The 21,144-nt window shown below is 35.4% G+C and overlaps 1 pseudogene; it reads left to right on the top strand.

Annotated features, from left to right (window-relative positions):
- Positions 1 to 658: 658 nt before the first annotated feature.
- LOC113260921 (40S ribosomal protein S6-like) overlaps positions 659 to 21,144 on the top strand; it is a 38,150-nt pseudogene continuing 17,664 nt past the window's right edge.

The raw sequence follows: 21,144 nt of genomic DNA, 5'->3' as shown, positions 1-21,144 counted from the left end.
AGGCATTATAACATTACGTCTGATCTACAAGCCTAGAAGTCTTTTTGATAATTAGAAACTTTTTTTTCACTTTTTGGCTAAGCTCTTAGATTCTCTAGAGATAAGTAAATCAGCACTCATTTCACCCAAAGTCTGAAAAGGATATTCTTGGAAATAACTATTAGACTCAACTTCTTTTAGTTACTTAAATGGAGCACTGAGTTTGGGCCTTTTCTGCCTATAGCTTGTTCTCAAAATCAGTGCTTGCATTTTCACTTAGATTCTAAAAAGCTTATTCAGTGGTTATTCAACAGTAATGTTTAGCCCTGCCGTTGTCTTAACAAGATGAGTTAAAGATAAAGAAAATATCAAAGTGTACCAAAAATTCTTTGCTGTTTAAAGTATTTCTAACTCAATTTAAACTTCAGCAATAGCTAAATGTTTTCTTTTTGTGATTGTTGGATCAGATAGGAGTTTTATCCAAACTATTTATCCTAATCAGCAGTTGGAGGAGAAGAATGTTAAATAAACGATCTTATTTTGATTCTTTCTCTGGATGTTTACCAGGCTGTTGACAAAACCCAGAGAATGTTTAATGACTTGGTGGGGAAACTTGAAACAGAAGTGGGAACTGCTCTCAAGGAGACTCATTTGCTTTTTTTTTTTTTTTTTTTTCAGTGCAACAAAAGGAAAATGATGACAGGCCACCTCTTGGTACCCAGTTTGAATTAGAAAATTCATCATGCTCCTTGTCGAGAGTTCAATTCTCTCACATTGAATTGAATAAACATTCTCAATGAAAGCCAGAAAGACACAGATAAAATTCAGATGTCTTTAAAAAGAAACTTTACACAGGGGATCGAAGAGGATAGGCTCTCCAAAGTCTCACACATTGACTTATGCAAGGTTGTTTGTGTTGTGCCAAGAAATAAGGCGTGTGGCCTCAGCGCCGCATGATGACTGAAGCCCTATGGTCACAAACTTAAGAGAGTTATCTCTTAGGAATGTGGTGATAAATAAGCCGTTATGATATTAACCAAGGAAACAGTTTGTATGCACATCCATTAAAGGAATTACTAGAGTTATTCAATTTTAAATCCTTATTAATCTTTTTATATCTTGGGTAATACCAATTCCCTAAAGTATGCTATTTAAAGCTAAGGGAAAATGCATCCTCAAGGACCTATTGCCAGCAAAGAAGCTGTTTTCAACATCTGGGAATAAAAATCACCACCAAATATAGATCATTGGGTCAACTTGCTTTGGGAAATGGTGAAATTCAAAAACGTGAGTTACAACATTTGCATGAACTTACTAGCTTCACGGTAACTAATTTAGAGTCTGTTCCCAGATCTGTATGCTGACTGAGAAAGTACAGATGTGATGGGAGCATCATTTTCCTAACTGCCAGCAGAAGTCTGGTAATGTATTAGTGGGCCAATCATTTGCTTCAGTGTCTTCTTGATTTAATTCATTAATTTTTGGGTGATATCAGAATCCAGCCGAAGTAACTTATTTATTATTTTCTGTCTATATAACTTCAACGATTACTAGACAGAACTTGAAATTTGTATTTAGTTACTGCTCCCGCTTTAGAACAATTAAAGCCAAGATAAAATTTCTCAGGACCTAGGATGTGCTATCATCATTTTGGTACAGGTGTTAACTCTAAACTTCTTAGTCAATTATTTGATAATGACACTTTAATCCTCTTATTTTTTTTTCAGCTCTCACCATTTTCTTATCAAATTTTGCTGTCAATATTACTGAATGTTGCCTTTTACTTTCCGTCTGAGCTTCTCTAAAGAATAGTCAACTATCATCACTTAACCATTCACTCCTAACTTCCTGTAGTATTTCCAGAACCAAGCAACTCAACCCACATCATTCCCATTTACAGTAATGACTTCCTCATTGCCCCTTCCAGTGGTAGTCTGCTCCACCGAGCACATTCTAGTATTCACTCTATCTTCAAATGACATTTCTTGGAATGATTCTTGAATATCTTTGTTCCTCACTCCCTTTTTCTTATCTGTCTCCTTTGGACACCTGTTTTCTTCCACCAAACCCTAAATTTTGAGGTTCCCCAGAACTTTATTATCTCTTCACTAATTTCTCCACTCTATCCTCTCTCTGGTTGATAATATTCTTTCTTAGCACACAACACAACACACACACACACCAGAATTCCTCTGGTAAGCAACAACAAGTCTTTTTATCCAGCTGCATCCTGCACATGTCCATTTGGATCTCACATAAATAACTCAAGCTCAAGATGTGCAAAGTTGAACTTTCCCACTGACATTTCTCCTCTCAGTGTTCACTAACGCTAATGGTTGCACCACCAGTTTTACAAACTGGAGAGTTTCTCGTACTTGCCCATTCCCTCCCCATCATCCCACTTCCAATCAATCTTTTAGTCTTGACAGTTTTATATCTGAAGTATTTATTCTCTTCATTTTCCCCCCATCCCAACCACAATTTTCCTAGATTGACTGAAGTCATCTTTTTCTTAGATGATTATAACCATCTCCAATATGGTGTTTGCCTCCAGTATTGTTCTTTTTTTCTATTTACCCTCAAATTGTAGTCAGAACAATCTGAAACAAAAAAATTGGATCCCATTCTACCCTGTTTAATAGCCATTAATGTCTCTGTAGAGCTTATGCTGAAACAAGGTACAAGCACCTAAATATATAGCATATTTATGTACTTACAGTTAGGAGCCTGGTTTAATTTCTATATAAGAGAAAAACCAAATGTGATATTAAAGTGGCTTATAAAAGAGAGAATTGTATTTCTATCTCATATAAAAACATTCTGAAGGTAGGCAGAGTGAGGATGATATGGAAGTTTCACAATGTATCAAGGACCAAGGATCTTTTTTCCCTTGCCTTGCCATGTTTAACACAAGATTTCCAGTCTCAGTATGACTTTATGATTCAAGATGGTTGCTGGAGCTCCAGCCATACTACCTGTTCCGGGCAGCAGAAAGAGAAGATACAGAGTGAGAGTCAAGAATGAAAAGCATCTCAACTTCTGAGGAATTTTTTCTCAAAGTCATATGAAATAGTAATAGGAAAAAAAAATGAGTATTTTATAAGATGGACCCCCAATAGAGAATCATTCTGTTTTATTAATTATTTTATATTATTTATATTCTATTACCTTATTATGTTTTGTATTCTAATCTCTTATATCCTAATCTATAATATTTATATTCTAGTCACAGATATTTTTAAGTTTTTATTTAAATTTTAGTTAGCTTATAGTGTAATATTGGTTTCAGGAGTAGAATTTCATGATTCATCACTTACGTATAACACCTAGTGCTCATCACAACAAGTACACTCCTTAATACACATCACCCACTCAGCCCATCCCCCACCTACCTCCCCTCCACCAACCCTCAATTTGTTCTCTATAGTTAACACTCTATAGTTTTGCATGGTTTACTTCCCTCTCTTATTTTCCCCCTTCCCCTAATCCACATATGAGTAAAATCATATGGTGGTTGTCTTTCTCTGACTGACTTATTTCACTTAGCGTAATAGACTCTAGTTCCATCCATGTCATTGCAAATGGTAAGATTTCATTCTTTTTTTATGGTTGAGTATATATGGACTATCACTCAGCCATAAAAAAGAATTATATATATAATTATATATAAAGAATTATATATATAATTATATATATAGAATTATATAGATCTCTATATATAATGCTGCTATAAATATTAGGCTGCATGTGTCCCTTCCGATCAGTGTTTTTATATCCTTTGGGTAAATACCTAGAAGTGCAATTGCTGGGTCACAGGGTAGTTCTATTTTTAACTTTTTGAGGAACCTCCATTCTGTTTTCCAGAGTGGCTGCTTTAGTTTGTATTCCCACCAACAACATAAGAGGGCTCCCCTTTCTTGGCATCCTCGCCAACATCTGTTGTTTCGTGTTGTTAGTTTAGCCATTCTGACACTGTGAGGTAATAGTTCATTGTAGTTTGGATTTGTATTTCCCTCATGATGAGTGGTATTGAGCATCTTTTCATGTGTCTGTTGGCCATCTGGATGTCTTTGGAAAAATGTCTATTCATGTCTTCTGCCCATTTCTTAACTGGATTATTTGGTTTTTGGGTGTTGAGTTTGATAAGTTCTTTATAGATTTTAGATACTAGCTTTTTATTAGATATGTCACTTCCATTCTGTAGGTTGCCTTTTAATTTTGTTGATTCTTTCCTTCACAGTGCAGAAAATTTTATCTTGATGAAGTACCGGTGGTTTATTTTTGCTTTTGTTTCCCTTGCCTCTGGAGATGTGTCTAGTAAGACATTGCTATGACCAATGTCAAAGAGGTTACTACCTGTGTTTTACTCCTGGATTTTGATGGTTTCTTGTCTCACATTTAGGTCTTTCATCCATTTTGAATTTATTTTTGTGTATGGTGTAAGAAAGTGGTCCAGTTTCATTCTTTTGCAGGTAGCTGTCCAGTTTTCCTGAAACCATTTGTTGAAGAGATTGTCTTTTTTTCCATTGGACATTCTTTCCTGCTTTGTCAAAGATTAGTTGACCATGTAGTTGTGGGTCCATTTCTGGATTTTCTGCTCTGTTCCATTGATCTATGTGTCTGTGTTAGTGTCAATACTATACTGCCTTGATGACCACAGCTTTGTAATATAGCTTGAAGTCTGGAATTGTGATGCCTCCAAGTTTGCTTTTCTTTTTCAAGACTTTTTTGCTATTCAGGGTCTTTTGTGGTTCCATACAAATTTTAGGTTTGTTTGTTCTAGCTCTGTGAAAAATGCTAGTGGTATTTTGATAGGGATTGTATTAAATGTATATATTGCTTTGGTCAGTATAGACATTTTAACAATATTTGTTCTTCCAATCCATGAACACAGAATGTTTTTTCCATTCTTTGTGTCATCCTCAGTTTTTTTCATCAGTATTCTGTAATTTTCAGAGTACAGATCTTTACCTCTTTGGTTAGATTTATTCCTAGGTATCTTATGGTTTTTGGTACAATTATAAATTGGACCAATTCCTTGATTTCTTTTTCTCCTGTTTCATAATTGGTGTTTAGAAATGCAACAGATTTCTGTATGTTGATTTTGTACCCTGTGACTTTGCTGAATTCATTAATCAGCTCAAACAATTTTTTAGTGGACCTAGTCACAGATTTTTGAATAGAAATCTTTTCTTCGTTATTGATTACATTGCTCCTCGGAGCATGATTTTAAAGATTAAATTGCATTTTGCATAAAATAACAGAGCAGTTCATGGTACATAGAAGATGCTAAATGAACCATTTTATTTCTTACATTAATGACACTTAAAGGTGAGAAAAGAACTGGAAGGATTAAAGTTATTCTAAGAAGGATTTACCCTAGGCTATTTAAAAGATCTAATAATTTTGTAGCTATTTGACCCTGTATTGTTCTTTCTTCTCCTATCCTAGCTAGAACCAAAGACCTTCAGGCCTTCCCTGAGTAGGAAAAGAAAAACTACAGAAGAAAGGAATGAAAAGGAACATAAGGCCATCAGGAGAGAATTGAATAAGTAGTCAACTCTAAGGTCAAGAATAATGAACTACTCTGCTACCCCCTGAAGAAGGGTAGAATAAAGTAAAGGTAATATAAAATCAAAGCCACCCAAACTCCCTGCCCTAAGCTTTTTTAATAAGAGCTTAAAGGTCTATTTTGTACAGTCTTCTACAATTTGTGCATGTTCTTAGCACTTGATGTCATAATAGGATATAACATTCCTTTGTCTTAACAGATTATAACATTCATCCTTTCTGATATAAAGGGACATACATTAATAATTAGTCAAATATTAACTACTAAGAGTTTCTAGGTTTCCTTAGCTAATTAATATTTTGTGGCTATTTTTTTCAAATAGAAGCTACATTATAAGTTTATTGTGAAGAATAGCATGATTTTAAAAGCATGATGAGAACAGTAAATTATATATAAAATGACTAATTTTGTTGAGTGTATTTTGAAATCCTAATAAGCAGTTGTTATTATATAATGATGATGAATCTGTGTCCTGTTAATATTTATCAGTTTGCTTTCTAGGAAACTATGTTTCACGGAATGCTTTTTATAATAGAATATTAAGTGGTACTTTTTAGTTGCTCTGGATTTTGTCACTAGAATGGAAAATTAGGGACAAATTGCTGGTCCTGAAACATTCCAAAAAGAACCAGAGGTCTTAAAAAATACCCAGTGTAGTATTTATGGGTAAAGGGATTCACTGTCTCCAACTTTCAGATGATAGATGAGGTAGGTAGGTAGGTAGGTAGGTAGGTAGATAGGAAGAATGATGAAATAAAATGCAAAACATAATGGTAAATGTGAACAGGTGGAGTTTTCTTCTGATATTCTTTAAAGTTTTCAGAAAGTTTGAAATTAAACCTAAATAAAAAGTCACCGGAAATTTAAAAAAGCATTACAATTTTAGGGATCATATCTCTTTACAACCTTCTTAGGAAGATAATCAAATTAGCTCTGCTACTCCCAAACAACCTTCATCACTACCTCCCCCACATGGGTAGGGGGTAGGAGTAGAAAGAGGAAAAAATCAGTGAAGTAATGATTCATTGGATCAGTGGGGAATTTTCAACAGTTCCTTCCTTTCTCTAGGGTGTAGGAGGTGAATAATGTGCTCCCTCCCTCCAATTTTGTGAGGAGACTACTATGCCATTCATGTTAGGTATCTGCTTCTGGAGAGGATTAGCCAGTCTTCAGACTGTACGTTTGTAGTTGGGGGGAAAGGAACTGGATGAAAAAGAGAGAGAGAATGAGTGAGGGTGAGAAGGGGTGGGAGAGGGAAAGAGAAAGCAGTCCATATGCTTAGCTTGAATTTTCTAAGTCAAATGGACACTGAAGAAGGCAGACAGTCTTGTACAATCTTTCCAGGACCACCCTTCCTTGAAATTCTGATTCTCTCATGAGACTTATAGATAAATTCTTTCCAAATCTTACTGAAAGTCTCCTCTTGTACTTTCCCTGACCTGCGAGATATACTTCCAATTCTCTTCCAATACTCTTGTCAGCCTCTGTTCCTGGTGGTAAGGACTATCACCAGCAGCCAGCCCTCCTAGGCATGGTGTGTGGTGATGGTGGGAATAGCAGCCCTTCTTTAAACAACCTTCACTGTCTGGAGAGGCTGTCTCTGTCCCACATTGTGTACATCCTCTTTGTCTCCTGAGAGAAGCCAATTCCAGACAATCCAAAAATCTCACTAAATTTCTACTTTAACTTTCTTTTAAACATTATAAAGTAGGAACAAGCTAATCTGGCTGTAATCTAGTATGACAAATAAGTAACTTCACATTATCCTTGAGGAACAGAATTCCTAATTTATGGACTTAAGACTTCAGATCTTTAGGTTTTTATAATTATAACCTAGTGTTTTTGCTACAGAATGAGATAAGATATTTATTTCACTATTAATATTCTTCAAACATTCTTACTCTCATGCTCAAAAACATTCTTGGCTCTTCACTGCCTATAATATCCAAGACCCTGGGCTTGCGTTAAGAGCTCTGTGCAACCCAAGGCAGTCGTTCTTGCCTGATATTTCACTATTCCCCACATGAATTATCTACCCCAGCCTGTGATTTCCTTCTTCATACTGTCTCTGGTATTCGTCTTCTCCTTTACATTCCCACAGCTAACACTGTAGTCTATTCCATTATAAACTCACATCTGGATTATTACAACAGCTTACTTAGGTAGTCTTGTCAAAGCCATTTTCAAACTATGCTGAGGCTGCTACTGGATAATTCTTCCTCAAACATGACTTTTACCATGTCCCCAGTTCAAAACTCATCAGTGACTCCTAATTCTCAAGGATAGAATCATCATTTTAAGATTTTTCCATGCCTGACTCCAAAGCAACTTATAACTTTCTGTTTTCCAAGTAGACTCACTAGCTTTTGTTTCCCCTTTCACTTACAATGTACCTTACATATTCTCGACTGCTTTGTACTATTCCCCAGCTTACCTGACTCTTTGTTTTTACCTATATATATCCTCATTCTTCAAGGCCATTTCCCCCCGCTTTCTCTTTCTTTATGAAGACTTCTGAAGGAGAGATATTTACCTAGTAGCTTCTTTTTATGGAGTTGGTTAAATTTTATTATTTTTCTGGTCATTTTGAAGGTAGTACTTGTAAAAGGAATGTGGACTTTGGGATAACAGGAGTCCAGGTTTGAGTTCCAAGTCCACCACCTTACTAGTACCTGTGAAACTGGACATATTACCTCACCATTCTGAGGTTCATTTGCCTCTTATGTAAAAACAGAGTAGTGTATTTATATAGAGGTTAAGTATGTAATCTTGTATTTCCAAATTAAGTGTTGTTTTACAGAAAACAGAATTTTACATCTTATACTCTATATTGCACAATGACTAGAACTAGGCACAGTATATAGCCACGAGCAGTCTTCTATGGCTGTGATCCTCCAACCTGGACCAGTGACCCCAGGGTACACAAAGATTTTCCAAGAAATACATGGACATGGATAGCTTAAAAAACACGGCAAATTTCCAGATCTTTAATTTCTATCTACGTTCTTTCCTTAAGAGTCAACTACCTAAGAAAGTGCCTATAGCCAACAAATTGATAACTATTTTTCTGCTTTATGAAGAAAGTTTGAATCTTTCTTTTATTCATAACCCATGGTGTTCAAAACTTCGGAGAGCTAGAAAAAGGAATAATTCAAAATATTCTAAATGTTGTATTATGATATTAATGAAAATGATTAACACTTTTATTTTGTACATCAGTTGGCTTCAGATTCTTTGAAATAAGTAACATTGGAGTAGCCTGTCATTGATGTATGAATCATCAAAAATAGCTTTTAATGATAAATCACCATGTCATTTTTGGCATGTAACTCAGAGGGTTTACAAGGAATTGAATGACATGAGGAAAATAAAACTCCCTTCATTCCATTTTTCTTATTTATGAGTACATTATTCCTTAGGGCTTAGATCTATAAAAATGAAAAGTGGATAGCTAATAGGTGTTGAAACCTATCTTATTCTAGCAATAAAACATATTCATCTAAGGATACAAGGATGAACTAACTAAAAAAAGAAAAAAGAAAGAAAAGGAAAAGGCCCTATCCATCTCATTATGAAATGCATTTCATGAAAATCTTCAATTTAAAAGTTTAATAATTACCTAACAAAATGTGTAATATATGCTTCTAGGGTTGATATTTAAAATAATAACAATAATCACAATAATATGTAGAAGAAAACACTTTTTGAAATTTTGAACTTTGTGTTCTAGTAAATGAAGAAGAAACAACTTGTGATTTCAATGCCTATTATTGTGGCAGAGAAGTATAATACAGAAGCCAATAAAATACGGATTATAGATGACATCAAATAGCCATGACATTTATTAAGATATTAAACATTTAAAATAGTGGGGAGATTGCTTTAATGTCAATTTTTACAGTATACTAGATATTATATCTCTCACAAAAAAGTATTTGAACATTTGAAAGCATATTTACATGTTAACTTGAGAATGTGCAAATATATGTATATATTATATATACTTTCACAAAATTATTTTAGAAGGTATTAAAGCAAAAATGTTTAAGGAGCACCATTTAATCAAGCATAGTATTTCTCACATATTAATCCTTGCAATTAGATGAGAATCTAGTATAGTCCTAAAAGAACAGACAAAAAAGAAAATAGCTTTTTTTGGTAAATCATATTGGTAATCTTTCAACATATAAATTATCACTAAAAACTAAAGAAAACAATATGCTTCCCAGGAAAACCAAGATGAGACTTATCTTCCTGCCATAAACAACTAGGAAACTGGACAAAATATTTGAAACAACTGTTTGCAGATATTGGACAACCATCATTCCAGGACTATTATCTTGATATTCAGAGAAGGTCAACAAATGTGGTGAGTTATGTCATCTTTGTGGCTTTCTCTCTAGAGGCACTTTCTAGCCCATGGTACAGGGAGGAGAATCCCAACTACAGAATGGTGCTCTATTTAAAGAGGCAGATATCAAATTTCAGGGAGGTGGAGGCAACTGGAAACTGAGGAGAGTAATATAATAAAAGAAGACAGCCATACAGGGAAATAGTCCCAGACATCTGCATAGAATACCCTGGAATCTGTTGCTGAATTCTAAGTTCCCCATGCATAGAAAAAAATCCACTGGCCCAGGAAAAGAAAGACCAGAGACGTGTAACAAAAAATATGTAGAGTTTGCACAATTCTGGGAGACTTTTCAATTCGAGCCAGCCAGAATAGAGGAATTACACTGAATAGTCAGGACATTCAGGGGAGGTAGAAGGACCTAAGAGTAGGACCACAGGAAGAACAACAACAAAAAAACCTCCCTAGAATAAAAACTACCCTGGACTTGCACTAATAGCATTTGAAAGCAAGCCTCAAAATAAGTAACTTAACTATATGCCAGACCAAAATCCAACAGCCTTTAAAAGAATTTTAGAACTATGTTACTCAACAATATAAAATTAACAAATGTCCAACATCCAGTAAAAATGAGTAGACATATGAAGAAATGGGAAAATGTTACCTAGAACCAGTAATATAATAATATGTATTATTGATTTTAACACTTATAATCAATTTAATTCAGCACATTCACAAATTAAAAGAATACTACGTGACTACCTTCATAGATGAAACAATTCAACACACATCTGTAGTGAAACATAGAATTTCCCTCACTCCTTATGTATTTGTTATTTAGAAATCTACTGAATGGAAGAGTTCTTTCTCCCCCATATATTTATTTTTAAAAATCATTTATTTATATTAGTATGAATGTATAAATATTTATTCTATTTTGTGGATTAAAATTCAATATTATGATTATTTAATTTTTTCTCAAATTTTTCCTTGTTGGTCATTGAACATGACTTTCGGTTTGATCCTGTGTATTTCTTATCAAACCATAATTTTATAAAAGAAAAAAGTTGGAGGACTTATTCTACATGATTTCAAATATAAATAAATATATAAATAAAGGAAGAAAAAATAGAGTGCCCCCAAATGAACACACACATATACATGGTTAATCAATGTTAATAAATATGCCAAGGTAGTTAAATGGGAAAAGATTTTCTTTCCAACAAATAGTGCTGGTACAACTAGATATCCATTTGTAAAAATATACACCTCAATCCTTACCTTACACTATACATGCAAAATTAATTTTAGGTGGATCCTAGACATAGTGTAGATGCTAAAACTATAAGTGTTAGAAAAAAATAAGAAGAAAATCTCTGACCTTCAGTAGGCAAAGGTCAAATAGTATGACTCCTAAAAGAAAAAAATCAATAATTGGACTTTATTAAAAGTAAAAATTATGCCCTACAAAGACATGAATAAGAAAGACACAGACCTGGAGGGATGCCTGGTTGGTTCAGTCCCAGTCTTGATTTTGGCTCAGGTCATGATCTCAGGGTCCTGGGATCAAGCCCCCAATTGGGATCCCGCCTCAGTGGAGAGTCAGCTTGTCTCCCTCTCCCTCTGCCCCTCCCCCTGCACTCTCTCTCCCTGTCTCTCTCTCTCTAATAAATAAATAAATCTGAAAGAAAGAAGGAAAGAAAGAAAGAAAGAAAGAAAGAAAGAAAAGGGGAGGGGAGGGGAAGAGAGGAGAGGAGAGGAGAGAAGAAAGAAAATCAAAGACCTGGAGAAAATATTCACAATACATATTTCTTTTTTTTTTTTTTAAGATTTTATTTATTTATTTTATTACTTATTTTAGAGAGAGAATACAAACACATGCACACAAGCTGGGGGGAGGTGCAGAGGGGGAGGATGAGGGAGAGAGAATTTTGAGCCTACTTCACACTGAGCACAGAGCCCCACCCAGAGTTTGATCTCACCACTCTGAGATCATGACCTGAGCTAAAACCAAGAGCCGGATGATTAACCAACTGAGCCACCCAGGTGCCCCCATAATACATATTTCTGATAAAGGACTGGTTTCTAGAATATATGAGAATTCCTACAACTTAAAACAAACAACCTCATTTCAATGAACAATATATTTGATAAGGTTTTCGTAAGTAAAGGTATATGAAAGACTGAGAAGCCCATGACAAGTTGCTCAAAATCATGAGTCATTAAAAACACCATAAGACACACCACACATCAACTAGAAGGACTACAATTAAAACGCCTGTCAGGAATTCTGCTTCTGCCCAGGAAGGATTAACTGCCACAGGCATTGGTTTCTCAATGTAAACATCAAACTGGACAAAATATTTGCAACAACTATTTCCAGACAAGGGCAGAGGCCTGGGATCACTGAGAGAAGGGAAACAAACAAGGTCAGTCCTATAAATGCTCCAGTGAACTTCCTGGAAGCAATTTCCAGGCCGCAGGGAAGGGAGGATGAGTCCAAAAGAAGCCGGTAGCGTCATGGAGTTGTGGATTTAAAGACAGACATTGGAGTTTGGGGAAGACAAGGTGGCTGGAATCTGAGTCAGAATAAGAAAGGAAAGGGAACTGTGTAAAGGGAGAGTCTTTTCTTTAGAAAGACTGTACAAGCTGCTCTAAAACTTACACGGCAATTCAAAGGACACAGAGGATGCTGATCAAATTTGAAATAGGTATAATAGCTCAAGTTAACATATTCCCAGAATTCAAGAATTTAATAAAGCTACAATAATCCAGTTACTGTGGTATTGGTATTAAGGATATCCAAATAGATCAGTGAAACAGAAGAGGAAGTCTAGACATACATATATAAACAATTAATGTATGTCAAAGTATTAAAATAAGTCAAAAGTTGAAGGACAGACTTTTCAACAACAAGTGCTGAAACAACTGAATATCCATGCAGATTACATAAATAAATAAACCTGAACCCTTACTTCACCCTTCAAAAAGAATAGAGACCTAGATCTGAGAGGTGAAACTCTACAACTTCTGAAAGCATAGTAGAAAATCATAATCTTGGGTTAAGCAAAGATTTCTTAGGATATGTAAAGACAATCTTAGAGAAAAAAAAATCACCGAAGAATATCAAATTAAAAGCTTTTACTTTTAGAAGAACACTATTTTAAAAAATGAAAAGGCAAGCCACATGCTGGAAAAAAATATTTGCAAAACAATGATCTGATAAATGTCTTGAATCTAGAATAAATAACATATAACTCAATAAGACAAAATGAAACATTAAAAATGGACTGAGGATTTGAACAGACACTTCACAGAATTTCTAAAAATAACAAGCCCAAGAAAAGATACTCAACCTCATAAGTCATTAGGGAAATGAAAATTAAAATCACAATGAAATACTATTAGCCATCCGATATAGCAGTGTCATATCTAAGACATCTTCGCCTAACCCTACGTCATAAATCTCTTCTGTTTTCTTCTCATATATGATTCTATATTTTTGGGTCCACATCCAGGTCCATGATCCATATAGTGTTAATTCATATATGTGAGGCAACATACGGAACGACATTTACATTTTGCATAATGATAGCCAATATTCCAGCACCACTTGTGTTTCCTTTTCCCATTGACTTGCTTTTGCATATTTGCCAAAAATCAATTGTCCCTGTACGTGTGGTTCTACCTCTGGACTCCATATTATATTTAGTTAATCTATTTGCTTATTTTGATGCCAGTGCCATACTGTCTTGATTAGTATAACTTTAAAAAGCCTTGAAATCAAGCGTTAGTCCTCCAACTATTTCATTCTTTTCAAAAGTTGTTTTGGCTATTCTAGATCATTTCCATATAAATTTTTTAATCAGTTTGACACTTTTCACAAAAATAGCCTCCTGAGATTTTGGTTGTAACGTTTTTGAATCTATAAATTAATGTGAGGAAAATTTACATATTATAATATGAGTTCTCCAACCACTGTTCAATGTAGGTCTCTTCATTTATTTAGGTCTTCTTTGTTTCCAGTACTATTTTATAGTTTTTGAACAGGTAGAGTATATATTTTGTCTGATTTATCTCTAATCCTTTCATATCCTCTTGGTGTATATGGAGCATCATCAGTCTAAAATCCACACTAAATTTTGTTGAAGGTGCACCTGTTTCTGTGGGTGGCCACAACTGCAAGGAATGGGACCACTTTCTTCAGATAAAACATTAAAAAGAGTATCACCTTTCTAGCTCAAGTGAAAAAAACCTTGAGAAAGGATTTTAATTGGCCTGGCTTCTTTTTTTTTTTTTTTAAGATAGATAGATAGATAGATAGATAGATAGATAGATAGATAGATGATAGATAGATAGATAGATAGATAGATAGATGTAACAGAAAGAGAGAGGGAGAGAGAGCACAAGCGGGGCTAACAGGAGAGGGAGAAGCAGGCTCCTCGCTGAGCAGGGAGCCCCATGTGGGACTCCATGCCAGGACCCCATCATGACCTGAGTGGCAGGCAGACACTTAACCAACTGAGCCACCCAGGTGCCCCATCCTGGCTTCTTTATATATGTGACTCTGACTTTATCTCTCAGGAGTGCTTTGTTAGTAAAACAGAAGGTAATAGTGGCTTCATTATAGTGGCTTAAACAATTGGAAGATTATTTTTCCTCCAATAGCAAAACTAAGGGAAACAGCAAAGTAGCTCGAAATCCAAGCTCTTTCCATTTTTTCTGTTCCAACATCTTTGCTGTTGGCTATGTCCTCATGCTTACTGCATTACGGTTACTGAATGGGTACTGCATCTGTAGGTACTACATCTGAATTTCAGCTGGAAAGAGAACTGGCAAAAAGACAAGCCAACTGTGTCTGTTCATTCTTATCATGGAAGCAAAACCTATCCCAGAAGTACTATTCAGCAAACTTACATCTCATTGACCAGAAAAGGGCCACATGGCCACTCTTAGCCACATGGGATCTGGGAAATGGATTATTTTATCTTTTCCAACCTCTGTGATGGAGGCAAAGGATTATAGTTGAGCACTGGGTAAACCAAGCTATAATGTGTGCTGCACTGACAAACACTATGACTGGAAGCGAGAAAGGCATTATTATTCCAGCCTGGGTTATGAGCCTGTCTCTGCAGTTAGGGAAGGACGCAATCTATTTTAACAGGAGTAAGTTCAGGGTATGACTAGGTTGACAGAAATGATGGTTATCAATGACACTACGAGTTAAGGCAGAACTCTCTGGAATTTCTGTCTTGGGATAATAATGCAATTGGGTTGAATTCTCAGAAGCATTCTCTTTTATTTAAATTGGATTAAAAGCAGAGCTTGGATGGACACAACCTGTCTACTCCTAAGGCCTAGTAAGATTTCTCTAGAGAAGAAACACTGTATATGAAAAAAAAAAAAAAATAAGAGCATGGGTCTGAAGCGAGAGTCCTGTGTTCAAATCCTAGCAAATTAGCTAGATTTGTCATAGTCAGTAAATTACTCAATTCCTGGAAGCCTCAGTTTCCACTTCTATCAAATGGAGATAACTATTCTGAATGGCCATAGTATTGGGGGGAAATTAAATGAGATAACTTATATTCGGCATCTAGTTTCTACTTGGCACTTAAAAATGTCCATTTTCTTCCCTATTGCTTCTTTCCTCTATTTTCCCCTTTTATTTCTTCTGATTAGATTTAAACCATCTCCAAAGCTCCTATTTGTGCTGTTCCCCAAAGGATTCCTTAAATGCCAAGTGAGGTCCAAATTTTGAGAAGTTTGCATAATATTTGTAAAAGAGCCATGGAAACATATATGTCTGGCCAAATGACCCTAACATTCCCAGGTCTAACCAGATGATAGTGTTGGGAAGCCCTTCTGTGCCTGGCTGTGTTCAGGATATGAACTTCCCTCATGATTCTGAGATTGATCTGCAGACAGTGTAGGTCAATTCCATCATATTTCTTTGGGAAAGCCTCCCCTGCTTTTCTAGTCAATTCATACATTTTCTGTGCCCCCATGTTAACATGTATCTCTTTGTTCTGGTACTCACAGCAATTCTAATCTTAGATCTGTGAGGCTGTTTTCAAATTTAGATTTGTATTTCTGAAGGAAGGGATAGTATTTTCTTCTGTTCTCTACTGTATCCTAAGTGCCTAGGCTAGAGATAAGAGATGGAGAACATTCCAGAGGGAATCAGTACCTTTCCTGAGTTTTCCCTGAAACACATCTTCACCCCTCCCCTTCCCACAGTTTATCAACTCGTACTTGGATTCTAGGATTTAGATGTTGCTTTGTGCCTAAGAGAGTATGTTATGTTTCTCTGTCACTAACAACTTAAGGTCTTCTTGCCGATGATTCACTCCCTAATTTATTCATTCACTTGCTGAAATAGTTTTATGGAAGAAAATAGTTCATTCAGCTCTCATTTTTATTTTCATAAATGACAGGATCCATTTGCAGAAAGTGGGGATTGGGATAAAAGGCTCTAAAAATGCATTTCCACTCAAACTGATGGGACTAGTACAATGTGCAGTTGAATGGACATTTCCTGTCCTACAGCCACAGAAGAATGGGAATGCAAGTTCATGATTGCATGTCAGGGCCTCAGATTCAGAGTTTAGCCCTTTTAAGAGTTGTGCTAAGAGGTTTCTTCACTGTCTACCACCTCCTATTTGGAAACCCATTCGACTTTTTCCATTTGTGTTTTTCTTCTTTTTGAAGTGTTGTAATTCAGTCTCAGTGTGTGGTCTGGCTTCATTCTCACAAGAGCAGAGACTAGAAGACCTGAGCCAAACTGTGGTGGGCCAATGATACAAATTGCCTCTATTTTCCATTTTAACAACAATTGTTTTTACTTTAACAACTCTGAGGCTGGAACTTTCCTTGTGGGGGGGGGGGGTAAAGAGTGGAATTTTGAATATCCATGAATAAAAAAATAAAAATAAAGGGATAAATCTATGAAAAATAACCCACAAGAAGAAAAATGATTATATATCACTAATATTATTTATAAATCTTGAATTTTTTTAAAAAAATGCTTATATGTGATTTGTCAGGAGTCACCAAATTGGTATGTGCTACAACTTTGCCACCACAAACCCACTTTCTCTGTATCATAGTGTATTATACTTCCTTTAAGATCCTAATTTGGGCTGGAATCCATGTGTTTCCATAAGCCAGCCACTCTTGAACCTGAACCAACTCCTAACCTCACTTTTTAAATAAATTAGTAGGGGATATGTCCACATTTAATATCCAGTGCTGTATTCATTGCCTTTCTGGTTACCCATAATTGGATGATTACAGAAGAGCAATCTATTGTAGAGTACAGAGTGTGATGCTTCTCTCACTATGTTGAAATTTATGTTCATAACATAAATTATGTAATAAATTATACAGGAAATGCAGGAACAAACACGTGGCTATGAACTCAAATCCAACATGACACTCTCAAATAAATGTTGAAACAGTAGACAAACCATTTGTTTTACTACCTCAACTTTAAAAGTCTGCTAAATGGGATAATGATTCCTGTCTCCACCTATATTGAAGCATTAAAGAGTTGTTGTCTATAATGTAATTCTAAAGTCATCTGGTTCCCAGATGCACTGGTTTTTATAATAAGATCAGACATAGATAATCAGCTTTATTCATTATTTACTGTATAGCTCAGTATTCGACTTAGCCTAAACTCAGAAGTTTTAAAACACTATCATTTATCCTATCATTTTGTAAGAACAATTTGTCCACAACTCACATTCACCCTATTTTTATTCATTATACCCACAAATATGAAGTTGTGTTATCTTCTTATATAGTTGATATATTACTTTGTCCCTTAGGATCTGAATTTATGTTTTCAATCCACTCTGAACATATACTTTGGATTAGAATTTTTTTCAATTATTATTGTCAGTGTTTACTTGTTCATTTTTTTATATATTTATTCAGTTCATATTTATTGAACACATTATATGTGCAAGCCTTGGAGATAAACAAAAAATAAGAAACTCAAAGTCCTTCCTTTGAGTAGTTTACATTTGGGGTAGGAGTAGGTAAAGTCACAGAGATAAACAAAAGAAAATATTGCATAGGACATGATAAGATAAATAAGATCTCTCTAAGGAGGTAACATTTGAAGAAAGATCTAAAATAAGTGAAAAGTTAGGCCTGGGGGAAGAATAAGGCTGAAGGCTGAGAATGAGCAGGGGTGGGGAAGAGCGCCCGAGAATTAGGTGAGGGTTAGGTCCCACGCACCTCGTGGCCCATGAAGTCCTTCGGATTTTATGCAGAGTGTGATGCCATGGAAGCATTGGAGTAAAGGAATGGTATTAGTTTTAATACTATAATGGCCTGTTTCTTTGAAAGAACCAGAAAAAAATCAGTTAATAAGTATATATTGAAAGTTTTCTTTGTGCAAGATTTAACTCCATTTGTGAGGAAATAAACAAGAATGCAATTAGAAGCCTGGCCTTCAGAATCTGCCATTGTATTAGAGCCCACGATCACAAACCGATAAAATGGGGGTGGTGGAATTGGAGGAAGGTGATTAAAAGGCACAAACTTCCAGTTATAAGATAAATAAGAACTAGGTGTATGTGCAACATGATGATTGTAGTTAACACTGCTCTATGGTTTATAGGAAACCTAAGAGCAGATCCTAGAGCCTTTTGTTTTGTTTCTTGGAATTTTTTTGTATCTGTATGAGATGATAGATCTTAACTAAACTTATTGTGGTAATCATTCACAATATACGTAAGGCAAATCATTATGTTGTACATTCTAAACTTATACAGTGCTATATGTCAATTATATCTTTTTTTTTTTTAAGATTTTGTGTATTTATTTGAAAGAGAGAGTGATCTGGAGGGAGCAGGAGTGGGGGGAGGGGCAGAGAGAGAGGGAGAACCAGACTTCCCGCTGAGCAGGAAGCCCATGCAGGGCTCCGTTCCAGAGGCCAATCCCAGGAGTCCCAGGATCATGACCTGAGCTGAAGGTAGATGCTTAACCCACAGAGCCACCCAGGCATCCCTGATAATAAAACTGGAAGAAGTGCTTTACATCAGGAGACTGCACATGCCAAAGTAGTGGCATGTCATGCAAACCCATACTTCCTCTCCTTAAAGAGCTGATTCCTCATTGGGAAAATAGAAGGGCCACAGGTAAGGCAAATGTAGGATAGCAGAGGATTGCAACATGCTGTGTGCAAAGTATTTGACAATGGGCACATCAGTGAAGGGAAAAATAGTAGGATGATGTTGGTTGGAGAAAGAAGGCTTGAATGGGGACTTGAACAACTAGCAGACATCAAAGAGAGAGGGAGAAAAAGGAGATATAACAGAATTTAATATGTAGGACTCATAGGGCATTGAGGATTCTGGACAAATATGATAGGAGAAAGGAATGTTCTTGGGAGCTATAGGACATAAGATTGGACAGGCAGAAATTTTGCCTTCCAAGACAAGCAAAAAATTTAAATTTATTGATGAAGATACTGTCAGAATTTGTTCAGTGGAGTAGTGAAAACTATGCATGAGGAAGACTAGAGCTGCAGGGATATGAAGGAAGGTTCAAAAAAAACGAAAGTTTGAAGTAATGTAACCCAATCTTTATATTTTACATATGTAAAAACAGGAGCCCAAGAAGTGAACTTATTTTTTCAGGTTTTTATGGCCTGTGAGGATCAAGAAAGGGGAGAGAGAGAGATGTGAGTAGGTGGCTGAAACCCAAGACAGGATAACCTTATACAGTGATGGCAGTACAATGACCAAAAGGGAATGGTTTAAATGGCTGTACAATAAAATATTGAGAGGTTATTTACATTTTACACAAAGATATTTTCATTTGTTGAAATATAACTTGCATACAGTAAAGTATACATTTTTGAAATGCACAGTTTAATACATTTTTATAAAGGGAACATACTTATGTAACTAACAACCAGATGAAAAAATAGGACATGCAGAAGATATAGAACATCCATCCAAAAGTCTCTCTCCTAACAGTCTACAGTTAAAATGCCTTCAAATGGTAACCAATAGCCTCACTTCTATCAGCTAGATTCATTTTGCTAGTTTTGAACTTTAAATAAATGAAGTTATACGATATAGGTATTCTTTTTTTATTATTTATTTTATTTTAAATCCCCGTGTGGTTAATATACAGTGTTATACCATTTCAGGTGTACAGTAGAGCAGTTCAACACTTCCATACAACACCCAGCGCTCCTTACGACTTAATCCCCATCACCTAATGTAGGTGTTGTTTAAGGCTGGCTTCTTTGAATCATCTGTCAGTGAGGTTCACCTAGTTGTTGCATACAGCAGTGGAGTTTTTCTTTATTATTACTGTATATCATCCCATCGTACAAATGTACAAATATTATTATTAATGGAGATTTATGTCTGGCTTTTTATTGTGACTAATACTGCTATGAATATTCTCACACCTTGAATTAGTATACAATGGCATGTGTTACTCTTGATTACATAGCTAGGAGTGGGGTTGTTGGGTCGTAAGGTGTGATACACAAAGCTTTATAGATATTGTCAGTTTACCAAAATTGTTATAAAAATATGTATTACCACTAGTGGTGTGCAGGGGTTTAGTGCCCCTCAAGCTCACCAACACTTAATGTTGTCTCATTGTGATTTTAATGCGTATTTCTCTGATCACTAATAAGTTTGAGCACCTTTGGACATGTGGATTGGACATCTGAATAGCCTCCTTTTTGGAATTTCTGTTCAAGCCTTTGATTATTAAAATTAAATGGGCTATCTTTTTCTTATTGCTTTTAGACATTTTTCATATATTATGGATACATGTGTTTTGCCAAATATACATATTGCTAATGTGTTCTCAAACTTTATGGCTTGTCGTTTTACTCTTTTTTTTTTTTCAAGATTTTATTTTTTTTTTTTCAAGTAATCTTCACACCCAACATAGAGCTTGAACTTGCAACCCCATGATCAAGAGTCATATGCTCTACTGACTGAGCCAGCCAGGCACCCCATCTTTTTTACACTTTTGATGGTGTGTTTTTCTCTCAATTGTAATAAAATCAAATCTATTCTACCATTTCTTTCTGGATAGTGTTTTGTGATCTTAAAAAAAAAAAACACTTTAAAAAATATTTTATACCAAATGGGCATCTTGATATTTTTGATCTTGTACAACCTTACCTTTTTGCTTTTCACATTTATGTCTGAAATCTATTGGGACTGAATTTTGTATATGAGGTCTTAGGTAGAAATAA

The sequence above is a fragment of the Ursus arctos genome, unplaced genomic scaffold (genome assembly GCF_023065955.2).
Source record: "Ursus arctos isolate Adak ecotype North America unplaced genomic scaffold, UrsArc2.0 scaffold_3, whole genome shotgun sequence".
Classification (NCBI taxonomy): Eukaryota; Metazoa; Chordata; class Mammalia; order Carnivora; family Ursidae; genus Ursus; species Ursus arctos.
This window is presented reverse-complemented; position numbering and strand designations above follow the sequence as displayed.